The 19564-nt window shown below is 41.0% G+C and overlaps 1 protein-coding gene across 2 annotated transcripts in view; it reads right to left on the bottom strand.

Moving 5' to 3' along the window:
• RTN1 (reticulon 1) overlaps positions 1-19564 on the bottom strand; it is a 216761-nt gene that overhangs the window by 133642 nt on the left and 63555 nt on the right. Inside the window, exon 1 of one of the 2 annotated variants that reach the window (XM_070249822.1) lies at positions 9320-9435. The exons of the other annotated variant lie outside the window; for it this stretch is intronic. The gene's annotated coding sequence lies outside the window, so the exon portion shown is untranslated. Of the gene's footprint in view, positions 1-9319; positions 9436-19564 lie in introns of those variants that run through there. 2 annotated transcript variants of the gene reach the window in all.

Consider the following 19564-nt stretch of genomic DNA (forward strand, 5'->3'; position numbering starts at 1 on the left):
AAAGTGTAAATCTGTGAGACATATGGGTATTCTATCTCAATAGCTATAAACTACTACTATGCCTAGCTCATTAAATTAAAAAAAAAATTCTCATCATTTACATCTTGTTATAGTAAAAACAATATCATATTAAACCTAATCAAGAGAAAATTAAAGATAGTACTATGTCATGTAATTTACTGTTGTGGTTCCAAAAATAAATGAGGAAGTATTATATACCCATTATGTATCTTCTGATGCTACAGGCTAATTTCTGGTCAATAAAGCAGAACACACAAAAAAGAGAACTCGCTTTAAACCAATAACAAAATTCATCTACAGATGATAAATATTCTCATTTTGGATTAAGCCTTTAAATATCTCACGAAAGCTACATTTTCCATAAGTGAGCATCAGAAGTAGTTTTTCCATCAAATGAAGAGTCTCCTGAAGACATGGCAGTGCCCCCCCTCAGTGACCAATGCATCCGCCTGTGTCTAAGGTTGAACACGGACAAGCACGTGAAGGTAAAAGCAGGTGGGGGCACTGTCATTTCTCAGATATTGAGGGGCTGATTTATCTTGCCTCTTCACTTACTGTCTTTCTTCTTCCCTCTACTGTGCTTTTTGATCATCTCATGAATTATCTTACCCAAGAGAAGATGAAAGAAAGGATAAGAGACAGGAAAAGAAAGGACTATTCAGCTCATCTTCTGGTTCTTCAGTTTTGGCACTTTTAGAAAAGGATACAATCGGACGATGGAATATGGTGACTGAAATAAGGATTTTAGGTTATCTGAAGGTTTTATCCACCTATGCCTCTATTTCTTTTGTGTTAGTAAAGGAGAGTTACTGTTATTTCTCCATTATTGAAAGACTGGGATAAACCTGCATACATGTTTGCTAACTACAATGTCAGATCCGCGAATCTTGGGCAAGTGTCCACACGATGGTAAAAGAGTATCTACAGTGAGGTACCAGTTCCACTCTAATGGAAGGGCAGCTTTCGGTGCCCTAAGCCTTAAGAAGCAGAATGAAGACATAATGCGACCGCTGAGTTAATGATTGCACAGCTCTTCACTGTTCTATAGCAAATAATGTGAGTTTCTTACTAAATTGACTTTTAAAATTGCTGAATTTTCCCCCAAAGCATCCTCCATCCCACTTGGTAGAAAGCGGAACCAACTCTGAACAAAAAGTGTATGAAAGTAATTTATAATCTACAAAACATTGCACAGATTATTATAATTTGGCTCTGAAGGGCTTTCAACCTCTGCAGTTTTAGTCGTGTCACCTGCTGTTTTAGCTGTGTCAACATGGGAAAAACTGAGAGCTGAAGTAATTAGGCAAATAATTCAGGCCAAAAGTATGACTGAGAAAGAAGCTATTTGGCAGTCTCTCTCGACACTCATCAAGTTCAGTTCATAATACTCCAATTCTTTACTTTGTTTTGCTCCCCAAAGTCGTCAAATAAAAACATGTGAAGTCAATGAAAGTTAAGTAATTTTCATTCGGAATCTAATATTTATTACGCATTCTTAATGTTCCCGTCTGAAACCACGGTCAACCAGGATAAATCTGGTCATGGCACTTCACCCCCAGCAGAGTTGAGCTTTAAGGAGTGGTGCGATAAAGTCAGCCAAGAGCCAGTGCACAGAACATCCACAAATACTCCCGCAGGGAGACCGAACGATGGGAAGTCACTCCCCTGAAACGTCTTCCTGACAATTAAGTGACCATCTTTTCCTCATTAATTGAAGAGGCAAAGATGACCAAGTAACAGCTTCTATATTGGTTTACTGACTTAAATTTCAGGGGGAAATTCTTGCAATAAGAAACAGAAAACTCCTTCAAAACTATGGCAAAGATGGCTGCCAGCCCACCTATTCATGCTACCCTTCCACATTGCACAGGTGTTGCTGGGAGGCAGACGCCCAGTCAGGGACTACATTTCCCAGCTCCCTTCCTAGGTAGGCCCATGTGACTAGTTCTTGCCAATAGGATGTGAGTAGAAGCAATGTGTGTCACCTCTAGGCTGAGGTGGTTAAGAAGGGAGTATGTCAGCCACTTCTCTTCTGTCTAATGGCTAAATGTCTCTGTCCCATGTAATCTCGAAAACCCTATATTAAAGATGGTAGAACCAAAACGTGGAAGAGGCGTTGGTCCTTGAATCGTTGGAGGGCCATCTGCGTGCTGATTAGGAACACACATTTTAGACTTTATATGAGTGAGAATTAAACCTCTGTTGTGTTTGAGCAATTATACATTTTTGGCTTTGTTTTTTTTTTATAGTAGCTGGCATTACTCTCACTTAGAGAAAGCCAATTGCAGCATCTCTCTAGGAGGTTTTTTCACTAGGTGGTGATGATGAGGATGATGGCAGCTAACGCTTATGAAGTGCTTACTATGTGTCACACACTGGTCTAAATCCTCTACAGGTATCAACTGACTCAGTCCTTATAACAGCCCCATGAGGTAGGTATTATTCATTATTCCCATTTCACATATGAGAAAATTGAGGCACAGTGAGGTTAAGAACACACAGTAACAGAAATTGAACTGAAATACCACATGATGCATCTCCAGACCAAAAATAAGACACTTTTGTACTCTACAATTTCTATGACAATGGTCAATCTCCTCTATTTCAACGTGTATTGTAATATATTCTGCAAATAGGCAATGAAAATTTCAGACTGGTTTATTAAAAAAACCATTCATTCATGGAACAGCAACTTGTCTCTAATAACTGAAATAAAGAGGAGAAGCCATTTGAAATCTCCACTGTTCCTCTCACAGCCAGGAACAAGAAGTTTTAAATTGGGGGTTGCCGAGATCAATCAATATAAATAATATCTAACGATAAAAAATTAAATAAGATGCCATAGTATAATCAAGTTTAGCTCATTTCTGTCACTTTCCTTTTCATTCTGCAGTCAAAAGCCTTTTGAGTCTTGGAGAATAAATACTTTGTGCCAGCGCTTGTGAGGAAAACATCAGTTGCTGAGGCATTGTTTTTCTCTCTCCTCCTATCTGACAAGGTCCATAAAATAGGAACTTCCTTCTTCTTGGAAGCATTGAGGGGGGTCTTGGGGGAGGACACCCATTCATTTGCCCCTGCCCAAGAGAAGAGGTGAGGCTTGTTCTGCTGGGTGGGGCTCAGGAGCTTCCGTCTCGAGCCTTCCCGGAACTGCTTCTCACCCTCTGTGACTCTCCTTTGGAGCAGCACACCATTAGCTCCCCTCCTTCATCCAGTAGGAGGCTCTGCTGGGGACTGCAGGGAAAATTCATTTCAGGAGGAGGAGTAAGAAGCTTATTTTACCACCACAGGTCCAGGCTGTGCTCTCCAACCCAGGTTTACCAGAAATAAAGCAACCACAGAGCCTCGAATCCGACTGGACTGGTTCAGAACTCAGAGGGGAATGAGTTGGTTAATCGGCACTCTGAAACTCCCAGAGACAGTCTAAATTATTTATTGAGTTATAGCTTCCAAACTAAAAATAATCCACCTGCCATCGCTGACAGGCGACAATGTGCAACTGTTCATCCTGGGGCCGCACAGCCCTTGCCTTGGAAGACTGAACGTGTCACCCTGAGCGAACATGGTCCCTCAGTTCCAGGACCTCACCAGCTGTATTCTGCCCAGACCGCAGAGGAGTGTGCAGACTCTCCAGCTGGTGCTCTCCTTTGACGCCAAGTTGGTGGAGGAGAGCAAGCACCACACGTCATCGTGGGCCTGATGGTCCATCCATCTTCTCTTGGTTTAGAGGCACACCCTAAAATCCTGGGGCGTCTGCTTGCTTTATCTGTTGGTTCGTCTTTCACGCTGGCCGCTCAGCGCTTCCTCTCCTGCCGGTGACAGTTACTCCTCATTGGAAAGAAACCACATTGTACTTGCTAAAGCTGCAAGAATGAGGCCACAGTCCATTTTGGTAATATCTCCTTTGCAGTTTGTGTGGACCGAGTGGCTTTGTTGTCTAAATGTCCTTCTATTATGAGTGATGCATACCACTGGCTCTTTCGGCCCTTTGGCCATTAACTTGGTGGCACTTCTTCCAAACAATCTGTCTCCAGAGTTGAAATGGAAGCCAACGACAGCTTCTTCAGCTCTGCTGAAGGACGTCTTGATGCTGGACGCCAAATCCCAGCCCTTTTGCCCTGTTCTCAGGACCACTCTTAGGACTATAGGGATGTCCTCCCTTCTGTGGAGAACATGTAGATGTCTAATGAGACTGACACTACATTTTCAGCAAAACGGAATGACCTTTTTTCCTCTAGTTTTTTCTAAATCTTTAAAAATCAAAGATGAGGGAAAGTCAAGACAAGGAAAACTAACATTTATTTTGTGTCTTTCCTGTGCCAAGTTAGGGCTGCATGACTTGCCTCCTTAACTGTTGCTTGCCCCATGCTCAGCCCCTGCTCTCTGCATCCCAGGAATACTGGCTTTCTGTCAGTTCCTTGGATGTGCTGTGCTCTGATGTCCCCTGCCTGGGAAAATGCTGTCCCTCTCCACCTAACAGCTCCTCCTCATCCTTCAGATCTCTGCTCACTGATCACTTCCTCCAGGAAGGCTTCCCTGACATCTCTGACCGGGTCAGTACCTCTATCCTAGATTCTTCTGGCCCCATGTGGCTCTGTTTTGAAGTACTGAGCACAGTTGTAATTTTATCTTTATTTTTGTGATTATTTTATTTTCTAACTAGACTGTATGCTCCATGACAACAGGAACCATGTATGTTTTTGCTCATCATGGTATTTTAAGCCATGTTTCAAATTAATGAATGAGTGGCTTTCTTAATTCTCAGAAAATCCTGCACTACAGATATTTTAAACTCATTTTTCTTCAAGATAAAGCAGCACTGTATGCTGGGCTAAATTATTTGTCCAAATCATAGCAAGTGATAGAGCCTGAGACCATACTTATTCATATATTCATCCAATATTTATTGAGTGCTTACTGCATGCTTCGCTCTGTATCAGACAGTGGAATAACACAACAGATAAGTCACAATTCTTTCAGGAGCTCCTAGTCTATTTGAGCGAGAGAGGTTTGTAAACAAATAAGTCCAATGAAATATGACGACTCAGGTTAGGATGTTTGCCCAGCACACAGCAGGCGTACATAGGGGAGGGTGGCGAGTCTATCGGAAGAGCAGAATTCTGAATCGTGAAGTATACGCAAGCGCTTACCAAACAGATCGGTAATAGGGCATTTGGGTGGAGGGAGCCCTGGAAGCAAAGGCATGGCAGACCATGAGAGCGAAGCCCCTGGGACAGACCAAACGGATTAGAGGGGCAGGAACATAGTGGGCTGGCAGGGCAGGGAGGGCCTCAGATCCTATAGAAGGACCTCGGACGTTATGGTATAGCTATGGGGAGTCACTGAAGGGCCCCAAGCAAGGGAGATCTGACCGGATTTCAGAAAGGTCACTCTGGAAGTGGAGGGTGGGTCGGCAGATTAGGAGCAGGTGAGTCTGGAAAGTGGAAGAGCAGAATAGAGGACACAGCAGTGTCCAGGAGAGGGGTAATAAAGACCAGAACCATGGCAGTAGCAGCAGGGGTGGAGGGGAGTAGATAGAGGAGATGTTAAAGGAAGAGAAACCGACAGGTTCTGATACCCACTGGGCGTGAAAGCTGAGCGTGAGGGAGGAGTTTGGGGAGATCCTGGAGTTTGGGGGCGTGACTGTTTGGGTGGATGGTAACATAACTTTCCCACATACAAAGGGCAGAAAGAGGTTTGGGAAGGCAGAAAATAAATTCTATTTGGGGCCCAGTGAGTTTAAACTGTCTGGGGGACCTACGAGTGGAGCTGCCCACTGGGCTAGAGAAAGTAATGTGGGAAATCAACTTACTGTTGGGAGGTGGAGCCGGGGCTGTGAAGGAGTCATGGGGAAGGCACAGAGAGGAAGGCGGAATCCCAAGGAACCAATCCCACATTCAGGTGTGGACTGGGGCTAGAGCCAGGAAGGGAGACAACGATTCCCAACATTTTTATTCTAACAAAAGAGAATGGGAAATGGTTCCCACCATATAAGAAAAATCATACTCTCCTCCTGATACATTATGTTCTTTGTTGGGGCATTTTCATGGTGTTTTGGCACATTCTTACCAGGCTGCTTAGTGATTCTGAGAATTTGCCTGACCTCCCTCTTTTAGAGAAGCTGGCCCAGCTCTGTGCATACACATTTAAATTGTCCACATATTGCTGAGGTCTTTAATTACTCCTCACAACCTCACTGCTTTTTTTCTTCCCTCTACCTCCGCCCTGCAGTCTCAGAGGAAAACATTAAAGTGAAGATGTGAAATGATTTAGCAAGGATTACATCCCCCATCAGTGGCAGGGCCGGAGTTAAAACCCAGGCTCATTGCGCTTCCCTTCCTACACTTAAGGTCTCACATGACTTCAAGTAAAAGTTCGTAGATAGCCCTGCACTAATTGGTATTTCCTGTACAATCTGGCCCTCGCCCTTCATTCACACTCGTGTGCCAGGCACTGCTGAAGTGCTGGGGATAAAAGATGAAAAGACATGATCCTTGTCCTCGGGAGCTCCCAGGCTGCTGGGAGGCTGGACTGGCGACAGTCAGGGGACACTATGATTCCTGCTGTGGAAGAGGTCTGTGCAGGTGCCACCAAGGGTGGAGAGCAGGGACGAATTCTATCCTGAGATCTGGAGAAGAGATACGATACTTATACGGAAACTTAACCTTCTTGATGTATAAACACAACCATAAAAACAAAGAAATTCAAATAAATGAAAGAGAATCTATGGCCACTATGAACAAAACTTAACATCGTCTTGGATTTATATCCAACTGTCATGAAACCAAGAGGAAGCTCGAAGGAAGAAAAACTGTAACAGAAGCAAGTGTTACATAACAGTGCCAACCAGGAGGTAATCAAAGCTGCTGTTATAAAACTTGAAAGGAAATATGGAACAGAACCATCATACGTGAACACAGAGGCTACGGAAAGCAGAGAGCCAACGTCTAGCGCACATCTCAGATCTCATACACTTGGCCAGGTTTTCTTTTATTTTTCTCCCTTTCCCTCTGTCTCTCTTTTTAAATTATTTAAGGGCAAGTCCGTTCTATTTGTTTCTTCTCTTTGCTTCTCACAAATGAAGGAGTGAGGAGACCGTGGGTTACCACAGCACAAGCTTCTTTTGGCAGCAGCAAGCCCAAGTTCATCACAGAGAGCAAGGTAAATGCAGGAAGGCCCTGCAATATCCTTAGTTCCACAAACGTCATTCACTTCACTTGCAATTCTAACAGCAATGGCTGTGACGTTAGAGGTGGAGGCATCCGTCCTGGAAGTACAGTGGAAGCCTCTCTAGTTCTCATTGCATCTCTCTTCTCCCCATAGCACCATTATTGGACGCTACTCCAGGGCAGGGCTTGCATGGGAGGCACGTTTATTAGTATATAATAATATGTACTAATTATATCATAGTAATCAGCACACCATGCAAAGCATCTTTTACTTCTAATTACTCATTTAGTCCTCACACAACTCTGTGGAACTGGTGTCTTATCCCCCACTAGCAGATAAGGAAATGGAAGTGTCTGGACCAAGGTCACATGGACAGGATGGGGGGCCTGGGATCGGAACCCAGGTCTCACCGACACCAGGGCCCACACCCTCCATCACTCAGCTACCTGCCTTCTACTCGTTCAGAGCAGACAGGAACAAAGATCAGAGCATACCTCTTGGACCATTTTCTTTCTTTTCTGATAACTTCACTGTAGATGTTAATATCTATAATGACATTATATTACTATAAAGAAACAAAAATCTCCAAAATTTCAGTTGTCAATTGTTTATCTTCCTGTTACTGTTCTGTTCCAATTCTGTTACTATATATGCTGATGTTTGACTTAGTTGTAATCAGAAATTAATTTTAAATTTCTGTTTTTCTTCTCAATGTTATTTCAAAATCTGGCCCCATGTTCTGACACGGTTCACACCACTTGTCATTTTAAATAAAATATTTTAAATGGCCATAAAATATTTCATTCTGGCCATTATATGATTTCCTTCCAAATAACCATGGATAGTTTTCATGTACTTTCCCCCCCATTCCTATTCTTATTATTTGCCATTGAGGCATTTACAAATTACAAGCATTTCTAAAATGCCTATCATTTAAAATTTACTTTTCTTGTCCACTGAGTTCCTTGGATATATGACTTGACTAAAATTGCAAAAAAATTAAAGTGAATAGGTTAGATAAGAATTACTTAAAAAAATAAAATAGAAGATAGCTTTTGAAACATCCCTGGAATGAAAGCTGGACGTTCTGTGAAGATATCCTGAAAGAGTATATGGACTCAGCAGAGAAGGGCAGCTGTGCAGGCATTGTTATTGGAAGACAGCGACACGACGACACTATCCAGCAAAATCCATGTATGAGAAGGAGAAAGCATATTCACGTTTTAATCCTCTGCTTTTGGACTCTTCTTTTACAACGAAATGTAGCTGGGAGCAAGAAATCAAGTTGAAAAGACTACATAACTCTCTCTCAGCTTAGTGCAGTTTTCCCCCACGTTGACAAAGCTGGAACCATCTTAAAGCACCAATAAAACTTCACTGCACAGAGTTGCAGAAATGGAAAGAAGTTAAGTCAGCCTTTTATCCAAAGTCTCTTACCTAAATTAATTATTAAGAGCCATTAAGGAAGCAAAATGTAACCAGATGGATAAGGAGGAATAATATGTGATCGTGATTTTCTAAGAGGCTATAATGTGCTGTTTTTCAAGCCAAGACCCTGATTTATAGCCGCCCATTTACTGGAAGAAGAGGCATGCCCGCCCCCAGCCCTTTCTCCAGGAGCTGCTGTGGAATGTTGCTCAACCCCAGCACCTCCTTGTCCGGGCAGTGTCTCCTTCCCGTCTCAGCCACGAGCTTCCCTTTTGTTGTGGAGAATGATTGTTGGATTATCACCCACAAAGGGACGGTGGGGACAGCTGGAGCCAAGTCTACCCTGAGGGCTATGTTGAGGGATGGCTCAGGGATGGCTGCAGTGGCCCTGATCACCATGACTCCTGTGCTGTGCTGTGCACTTGGCACACTTTGTGTATATCATCTCTTTTACGCCCCACAACACCCGCATGAGGAAAGCCCCCATCAACCTGATTGTGCAGATGAAGAAAGCAAGACAGAGGTCAGGAAAGTTGTCCAAGGACACACAGTGACTGAGGTGCTTGTAATCCAGCCCTATCTCTTGATCCCTATGCTGTGTTACCTCCTAACATGACCATATATATGTGCTTTTAGTCAGTCAATCACAAACATCTCCAAATTTCCACTGAGTGTGTAAGAAGATGGAGAAAAATATACTCACAGAAATTCTGGGTGAGGTGGAGAGCAGAGAGGGAACCAGGCAAGAAAGTTACCCTGCTGAGACGACAGCCCACAGGAGAAGCAGTTGGAGTAGAGCTCAGATTACATTCCCCAGGAGGCTGGGTGCACTAGAGAATAACGTCACCTCAGTCTTGGAAGGGGTGGAGGGTGAGATGACGGGGAATGTGGAAGAGAGGGAGAGAGGGACAGGAGGTGAGGTGGTGAAAACTGTGTGATGTCTACGTGATGGCTTCCCCACAGCCTTCTACGTTTCAGCAGAGACTAAACTCACAAAACATTCTGTGTGTTGGGGTTTTTTGTTGAGAGCAGTGAAGGAGCAGCCTCCAGATCACAGATGCAATGGAAACAGTGAGACCAAAACTTCCGCCTTCCGCTGTAGAAAAATGGGGGAGTGGGGCCAGTGACACCTGAACATCACTGAGGGCCAGCACGAAGGATATCGAGGACATTCTTCCTTCCTTTGAGGAACGCACAAGGAAAAAACAAGGAAGGGGCATTTTCCTCACCAGCTAGCAAAACGCACTACAAACCTCTAGTAATTAAAACAGAGTGGTATAGACAAACAAATGAAAAAAAAAATCAGTAATACAATCTCATAATCTTATAATTTTCCAATCTGCTAGTAAAACACACCCGTATTTCATGATTTGAATTTGCATTTTCCTGATTTCCAGAAAGGGTATGAATTTTTGCAAATGCTTACTGACCGTTTGCCATTGATTCATCCATGCACTGAGTCTTCGTATCCTTCGCACATTTTCTGTTAGGTTATCAGTCTTCTTTATATAACTTTGTTGGAACTCTTAATATATACAATTATTATATATATTACAATTATTAGTCTTGTCTTTTATATGTTTCAAAAATCTTGATTATCACTATTTTCAACTTTAATTATGCTATCTTTCACTGCACAGAAGTTTTAGTTTATATGTGGTCAAATCTGTGGATCTTTGCCATTATGTCTTTTGGGTTTTGTGTGTTGTGGGGAAAATATTACTCTAATACTACCGGGGTATACTTTGGGAGTATGGCATAACCTTTTGAAAGGCAATTCAGCAGTGTTCCCTTTTCATACAGAAAATTCACTTTTCTAAAACGTTCTTCCCTCTTCATGGGAATATTTTGGTAGGAAGAAACTGTACACCATATGCAAATTCATATTGCCTGGACGGAAGTGACTCTTAGTGGCTGAGGAGTAATTGATGACACACCTGATTCTTTAACTACTGGGGCACACAGTGCAGGGAAAAGAGGATTGAAAACGAGACGGGGAACTGGTACACTTCTTGGACTTCTAGTTCCATTTTTTAATTGATACAGTTCAATAACAGAAAGACTTCCTGAACCTCCTGATAGATTTAAATATATTTCTGATTGTCACTTTTTATTTCCTGTTTGGCTTGTTTTCATAGATCCAACGAAACTGCGAAAGTTGATCCAGAGTTTACCTCAATGGATGAATCCTGCTGTAGCTGCTTCAAATGGAGAGATGTTTGCGTGTCACAACTGGGAATATGTGGTTCATGGTCTAAACGGCTGAGTTTTGCCAACCCTAATGCAGCTGGCCCTGCCTTGGACACATTTCCATTTACAAAATAATGTGTTTTCCAATCACTATGTTAATCTAATTAACAAAACTCATCAATGCTCAAGCTGTTTCATCTTAATTCTTCCTGCAACACTGATTCCATCCTCCTTCTTAAAACAGTCTCATTTTGCATTATGTGAGTTAATTTTAGAGCCTAATAAGTACATTGCTAAAACCCATATGAAAAATTATAACAAAAGTAAAACACATAAGATCTAAGTGCCAAGATAAATTCTGTCATCTGGTGCTTTGTCTCTACCTAAGTACATTTGTTTCTCTCCCATCTGTTTGGCAACTTATTTAAGTAAATTCAGATTTCTCCTAGAATTAATCTGGCTTCCGTATCAAATGGCAAATATCTTTATTTGAAGAAACTTTGCATACTTATTATTTAATTCCCATCATATACTCTATGCTATAACTATTACTATCCCCATTATACAGATAAAAATACTGAGTCTGAAAAGAAATAAAGTAACTTGCCTGAAGTCATACAGTTCTTAAGTGGTATAACTGGAATTTAGATTAGTCTTGTCTAGCTTCACACCCACTGCGTTTTCCATTACAGGACATTTCCACCCTCCCACTCTTCCAAGAAGGTCAGGATGGTGGTGTTTGACTCGGACTCCAGGGTGGGAGCTCTCAGTGGTCTCTCTTAGGAGAGAGTGTATGTCAGAGAGGTCTGGAAGGCTGCAACTCCAGCAGGCATGGACCACGCCGGGCCACCTATGGAAGCAGTCCTTTCCTCGTTCTTCCAAAAGTCTTCCTTGTGCTTTCCCTCTTTGGCCACAAAGGCTCAGAAAATTTCCCCTCCTATCAGCTAACAGGAAGGTATTAAAAGAAGCTCTCCATCTCACCGCTTAGAAGGTGGAAAATCACATCAACAGGCCACTGAAGTTAATGGCCCAATGAGGATCACAGGCAGCATCAAGTAGGAAAAGGCACCAGTACCTTGGTGGATATTACCAAATCAACCATGTCTGTCTAAGATGGCCCAGCCAACATCCTATGTTATATATAGAAAGTCCACAGAAAGAACAAAGGATTTGCAGTCAGATAGGCTTAGATTTGAATTCCGGTGACACTATTTACTATTATGTGATTTTCAGTGCAACTTTTTAGAACCTTTATTCACCTGTAAAATGGCGTGAATAGAACCACCTCAGAACAGTCAGCAAATGGCAGTTACCATTAGGACTATTAGTAGCAGGAGTGTAGACCTGAGCTTCTCTATCTTTCTTCTATGCAGAGAAACATATGACACTGAATGCAAAGTATGTGCAAAATGCATAGCTCACAATAGGCACCCAATAAGTAATAGTTATTATTATGATGATGATTATCACTGTTACTATCAGTAGGGAAGATTCCAACTGGCCTTGTCAACTTCTGGGTCTTAGGGAAAGACAGAAGGGGTAAGAGTATAGAATAAAGAAGCAGGATGGTAAGAGGGAAGAACACAAAAAGGCAAACATCTGTAACTTATGGAAAACTCCCCCTTAACTTCTGTTCGAAGAGTCTGATGAACACGTAGGCTAAAATTTTATCATCGGCATAAACTTCTGGATAATTATTTCACCTTTGCTGTCTGAGCAATATAGCCATTGTGAGAGAAAAATAGCGACTCGCCTGGGACTGTGTTTAGCTGTAAGAGTCATCATGTCAGAACTGAGTAATGGAACCGAAGCAAAATGAGTAATTCCAAAAATACACCTTTGAAATACCGAAAATAATCTTGAAAACTATAAAATTGAGCAATAAGAACTTATCTGGGGAAAGCAATTAAGGGACAGAGACGTACTTAAGGAACTCCTGCTGTACATGTATTTTTGCAAAGAACGTTAAGTTCAGATGGTCCTCGGCTTCTAAAGGAGTTGCATTTCCCAAAGGCCTTTTGAGTTCATATTTGGAACCTGAGACACACATCTCCATGAAGAAAAGAAGTCATCTGTGGGGGCCTGCCTGGCCCAGGGAACCCTGTTTAATTCACCCCGGAGCTGAGCCATCCTCTGCAGAGCGCAGTGGGTAGTGTGACAGCATCAAGAGCTCTAGCTGGGCTTGGGCGCACCAGGGTTTGCACCCCCGACCTGCCTCTTATTAGAAACGTAGGGGCCTGGGCAAGTAAATACATCACTATAAACCTCAGTCTACTCTTTTTTTTCTAGCTCTCCTGACGTATAATCGGTACAGAAAAACCTGCACATAATTAATTCATACAATTTGGTGAGTTTGAATATATGTACACACTTGTGGTACCATCACCACAAACCAGGTAATAAATATATCCACCACCTCCCAAAAGTTCCCTTGTGTCCCTTTTTCATATGTTTGTTTCTTCGTGTGTGTGTGTGTGGCAAGAACACTTAACATGAGCTCTACCCTCTAACAAACTTTTATGTCCCCAATATCTTATCGCTAACCATAGACTCTATGTGTACGGCAGGTCTCTGGAACTTACTCACCTTGGATGACCATAACTTTATGCCCCTTGAACAACAGCTCCCCACGTCCTCGCCCCCTATGCCCTGGTAATGTAGCTCCACTGTCTACTTCTACGCCTCTGACTATTTTAACGCCTCATCATGCAGCGTTTGTGCTTCTGACATTTCACTTATCATAACGTCTTCCAGGCCCATCTATGTTGTCCCAAAGGAAAGGATTCTTTTGTCATATGGCATGGAAATAGTACCAGTTCATGGGTCCACGTGGGCAGGAAGTGAGACCATGCCTAGGAGTGCTCACTCAGCACACACAGCTCTCAGTAAACGTCAGTGACCACTAGTATTAGTAACAGAAGCGCAGGCCTGATCTTTTCTCTCTCTCTGCTAGGCAGCTTTTACTTGACAGTGAAGTCAGAACTAAAGGAAAAGCCAGGAACATGGTAGACATGAACTCTGTTAACAGGGAAAAAGAGAAGAGGCTGGTGGCAGGACTATTGTGGCTGGGGTCCCATGTAGTCCAGGTAATCTGTACCACCTTTCTATGCATGCGTGGTTAAAAATGCACACAGGACAAAAGGCATAAAATGGAAAGAAAAATGCTTCCTCCCCTTCCGATACCCATCGGTGCATATTCTTGTGTGTCTTCAGGAAATTCTTACGTGCTTATATCAGCCTCAGTTGATCTCTATACTTTTTTCTATCCCTGTGTCTGTGTGGAAACTTCTCACTTTGTATTTACACAAAGGGATTATGCTAGACATGATCTTTCGCCCGTTTTCTTTTTTCACTAAACAACACATCCCAGAGCTCTCTCCACACACAACGTACAGTTATCTGCCTCATTCTTTGTAATGATGCAGAGGTATTCCACTGTATGAATGTACTTGATTTTTTAACCTGACCCCCATCAGTGGACATTTAATTTTTTTCTCAGCAGTTTATAATAACATTACTTCAATAAACGTTCTTGTCCAAATTCCAAAAAGGATACCTTGATTTCCAGTTGGTATTTATTTAGAGGTTAATTTAGCGAAAAATAGCATCTTTTAGAATCTTCCTATTTAAGAATGAGGTACAAATTTATGTGTCTTGTATATTGTTTGATAGATTTTTAATGTTACTTTTACATCAGCCTTTTATATATTATGTAAATATATATTTACAATTACACAAATTTATATATTTTTACAAGCTTATCCAGAGGGTAAATTTCCAGCAATAGGGCTGCTAAATTAAAGAGTATGTGCTTTTTTCCTTTTTCTCTTGAGAAATACTGCCAAATATTTCCTTAAAAAACAATGCACTGATTTGCACTCCTACCCACAACAGGAGAGTTTCTGCTTCCGCTTGCCCTGGCTGACACTGAGCATTAGCAAACACCAGAAACACTGCCACCACGTACACAAAAAGAAACATCTCATTTTATTTGGCTTTTCTTTGATTGTGAATGATATAACACTAATATTTGTTTTTAACGTTTGTTTGCAGTTTGTATATATTCTTCCACAAAATTCCTGTTCATATTCTTTGTTCTCTAGTTTTAAAGATTTCGTTCTCTCAGTTAAGTAAATTGGCCATTTATCATATCTTTTCTTATACTAATTTGAAATGCTTCATTTTTTTTTAATACCAAACGTTTATATGAATTTAACTTTGCTTCTAGAATCTTTATTCTTTTCCACTGATTTATTTTTTTTTCAGCTCTAAACAGATTTGGTTATTAAAGCTTCATAACTTATTTCATATCTTGACTGGTTAGTGTTCTCCTCCCCCTGTAATCTTCTGCCTGTTCTTGCAGGTTTATTTCTCCAGATGCACTTGCTTGCCATTTTGTCAAATTCCAAAAAGGATACCTTGGTTTCCAGTTGGTATTTATTTAGAGATTAATTTAGGGAAAAATAGCATCTTTTAGAGTCTTCCTATTCAAGAATAAGGTACAAATTTGCATAAGTCTTGTATGTCATTTGGTAGATTTTTAATGTTAATTTTACTTTGGCCTTTTGTATATTATGTAATATTGTTAATTTTTTCCTATATATTTTTATCATTTGGTTATTATTATAAACAGGATCTCTTCTTCCTTCATATTTTCTATTATTTATTTCGTTAGCAATTATGTAATGAGCCACCTTACCATATTCTGTTAACAATTTGAGCAATTGTTTCAGCTTCGTTCTCTCAGGTTTTCTTGATATACAGTATTTTGCCTCCTTTTTTGCACTGTTTATTTCTTTCTTTGGTATAAGTGCATTTGCCAAAACAGGAAAATGCTAAATAATAAGGGGAAATGGCATTTGTTCATGATTTTAATGGGAAAACATTTAATGTTGTATGATTTATGCTTTCTTTTAAACTGATGTTAAGAAAATATTCATCCATTCCTATTTTGCTAAAAGTTACTTGTTCCTTTTTCTCAGGATTGAATTTTACCAAGTGCCTATTTGGCATCTATTAAAATTAAACATAGACTTTTTTTCCCTCAAGGAATCAAAGGAAAACAAAATGAATTATAGGAATTTTTTTTTTATTGTGAATTTTGCAAACTTTTATGTAAATAAGTTTGAAAGCCTGGTTGAAATGGATGCTCCTCCAGGAACTATATGCCTGGAGATTTTGCATGTTTTCAAATATTCTGCTGTCCTTAGACCTCAAACACAATTTGGCTGGGTATAACATGCTTGGAGCAAACCGAAAAATGCACAGATTCTGCCCCTCAGAAATGCTAATGTTCACGTTAAAGGAACATTCAAGTCGGGCACAAATACCTAAGGATGTCCATTGCAGCTTTAGATGCAAACCTAACACAATGAAAAACAATCTAAATATCTACACAGAATGTAATAAAATATGGAAGTTAAAAAGAACAAAAAACACTAATAGGTATCAATGAAGGCAGATTTAAAAATTTTTGTTAAAAACTAAAGCAAGTTGCCTTATGAATCCATATTGATATAAATAAGTGGTTGAATAAATAAATAAATGGAGGTGAAAAAATTAAAAATACATAAATAAAGCAAGATGCAAAATGATGCATACAGCATGACACCATTTATATACATTAAGGAAAACACAACAAATATTTTATGGCTTTTATAGGTACATATCATATAAAAGTATAAAAATGAAGAGGCCAGCCCAGTGTTGTAGTAGTTGGGTTTGGGCACTCTGCTCTGGTGGTCTGGGCTTTGTGGGTTCAGATCCTGGGTGTGGACCTACACACTACTCAAGTCAGGCTGTGGTGGCATCCTTCATACAAAATTGAGGAGGATTGGCACAGATATTAGCTCAGGAACAAACTTCCTCAAGCAAAAAGAGGAAGATCAGCAACAGATGTTAGCTCAGGGCCAATCTTCCTCACCAAAAAAAACAAAACAAGAACAAAAACGAGGTATAAAAATGAATATTGGAATGACATACTTACTGAACTTAGAGTCTAGATGTATGTCTTGGGACACTTTAACTTATCTGTAATCATGTAACTTTTTTTGAGGAAGACTGACCCTGAGCTAACATCCGCTGCCAATCCTCCTCTTTTTGCTGAGGAAGATTGGCCCTGAGCGAACATCTGTGTCCATCTTCCTCTACTTTACATGTGGGACGCCTGCCAAAGCATGGCTTGATGAGCAACACCTAGGTCTGTGCCCTGAATCTGAACCGGTGAACCCTGGGTCCCTGAAGCAAAGCGCACAATCCTAACTGTTGCATCACCGGACCAACCCCTCATGTAACTTTTTAAATGGAAACAATGTAGTCATTCATTATGTATCTCACACACACACACACACACACACACACACAATGAGGAAAAGGTGGTAGGAATGTGACAAAAGATTAATAGTAGCTATTCCAGAGTGGTAACAATAGGAGTTTGAGTTCTTTTTCATCTATTTATATTTAAATTTTTAACTAACGATTACATGAAATTCTTGGATCACTCTTTTTCTTCCTAACTTTGCACACGTTGCTCCATTGCCTTCCGCATTGACTGTTGCCTTGGAGAACTCTGAGGGGAGCCTGAGTTTTCCAACTTCTAGGAGATTTGTTCTTATGAGGAAAAAAGATGCCTACAGAATTAATTCTCCAGCTACAAAGTTTAGCCGGAGAATGTATGTGTCAGCATTGAGGGCTCTGTATCAATTTTTCCTGGAACATAAAATGCTCTTTGGATCCAGAAAATCCGTTATATCAGGATTTATTGGAGAGGTTATTTCTTCTAGTATTTTTTCTGTCTCATTTGTTCTATTTTCTAACTCAGATATATCAGTTTTGCTTTTGCTATATCATCTTTGAGATCCATAACTATTATCTTCTAATGTTTAAATCTCTCTCTTCCCCTTTTACACCCATTGATTATTTCAAACCTTTCTTCTATGTCCTTATTGCAAGTTCTATCCATGTCTGTTCTCTTTTTCCTATTTCTAACTTATTTATCATGGGGGTAACAATATTGTTTTGGCCTTTAATTTCTTTCTTTGACTCTGGCACTTCCTTTTTTAATCGCATTCTGTTGCTTTATCGTCTTGTCTTTGTTTCACTTTCCATTGAATTCATGCTCTTTTCAGTTTTTATAGCAAAAAAGAACATGCAGGTAAGATGTTCCCATCTCATACCTAGTTTTCTCCCAGAACAAACTCTCTCTCACTGGCCTTCCATCCCCCTCTCCTTTGTCTTCCTTTGTGCTCCTCACTCTTGCCTGGTTTTCATGTGTTTGCTTTTCCCCTTGCTCGTGTTGAACCTGAACAGCTCTGTCAAGACCGTGTAATTACTTCTTGGCTCTCCTCCGTATTCTGACCCCCTTCATCTTTGCCTTTTATTTTAAGTCTGAGAGTTGGATTTCAGGTTCTATCCAGGGGTGAGTTCAGCTAGGACTACAGGCAGTTATGGTTAGCAGACCTGGCCACTGTCCTCCCATCTCTGCTCCTGAAAAATAAAGATCCTGCTCCTGGGTGCACACCTTCTAATTCACCCTGATGCCAAGGGATGTCATCCTCATTTTCCTTATTTCCCCAAAAGGTGGAGCCAAGGAATCTTCATTTAGACAAACCCAGCATCTACTTTCTCTGTGTCACCCCCCTCTACCCAGCAATGGATCCCACTTTCTTCCCAACCAACAAAGGTCAAAGACATGCATTTTGGCCACAATAGCATCCTCCTATGGCCTGACAAGTGGGCCCTCCATGTAACTCCTCCTCTGGGCTCCTGCCCCCCTCGTTTACTTCACCCTTCATCCTCCAGTTGGTGAATCACTAATTAGTGCTGGAGATAATTTGCTCGGGGTAATTATGATCACTCCCTCTCCCCTCTCAGCTTTTTTTCCACCTGGTTAGTTTAATAAAGGTTAGTCTCCATGCTTTTTCTTCCTTTAGTGAGGGCATAGAAAGGGCTTTTCAAACTCTTCCCCGGGGCTGCCTGACCCCTCAGAGGTTCCATCTGGATTGAGATGCTTCCATCTGAATTGAGGAGTCCCAGAGACTCCTTAGCCTGTGTCTACTCACATTGTATCCCCTCAGCTGCCTCGGGAGCAGAAAGTAAGGGAATGGAATCAAGAGCCTCGAAGGTTCCTGAGGTTTGCACTTCTTTCTTTCCCTGGCTGTTAGGTCGCATGAGGCTGTACCTCTGCCTTTATTGAACCGCAGCCAGCATACTTTCTGCTGTTTGTAAATTTATTTAATCTTTGGGCATGCTGTTGGCTTTTGGGAGAAGGAGATTCTGTGATCTGGCTTCACTGCATCTTATCCTAGAAGTGGGGTTAAGGTTATATATAGCAGGGACTCTCCCCCCAAAAGTAACTCAGTAAGTTTTACTCTTGAACAGAAAAGAATATCAACTCAACCTGAGGGGAAAAAAGCTTCTGAAGTAACAGATCTATTTAAATACGCATGTATGTGTGTGCATGTGTAAGTAAATGTGAAAGCCAAATAAGAACTGGACATATTACATCAGGTAACCTTTAGGTATTTATAAAAAATGACAAAATAATAACTGCCTTAGTAGCACCAGGGAATTTAAACCCAGACCGACCAACAACACTCTTTAGAGCTCAATTCTGAAAAGGGGGTCAAAATCCTCTAGCTGATGCTCTCTCTGTATTTACTGTCATTCCAATGTCATTGGAAATGCCAAGAGGTAGTCAGCATATTCTTAACAAAACTACACTTAATGGTGAATATTATAATATTGAATATTGTATCAA

This window comes from Equus caballus, chromosome 24 (assembly GCF_041296265.1).
Source record: "Equus caballus isolate H_3958 breed thoroughbred chromosome 24, TB-T2T, whole genome shotgun sequence".
In the NCBI taxonomy this organism is placed as follows: Eukaryota; Metazoa; Chordata; class Mammalia; order Perissodactyla; family Equidae; genus Equus; species Equus caballus.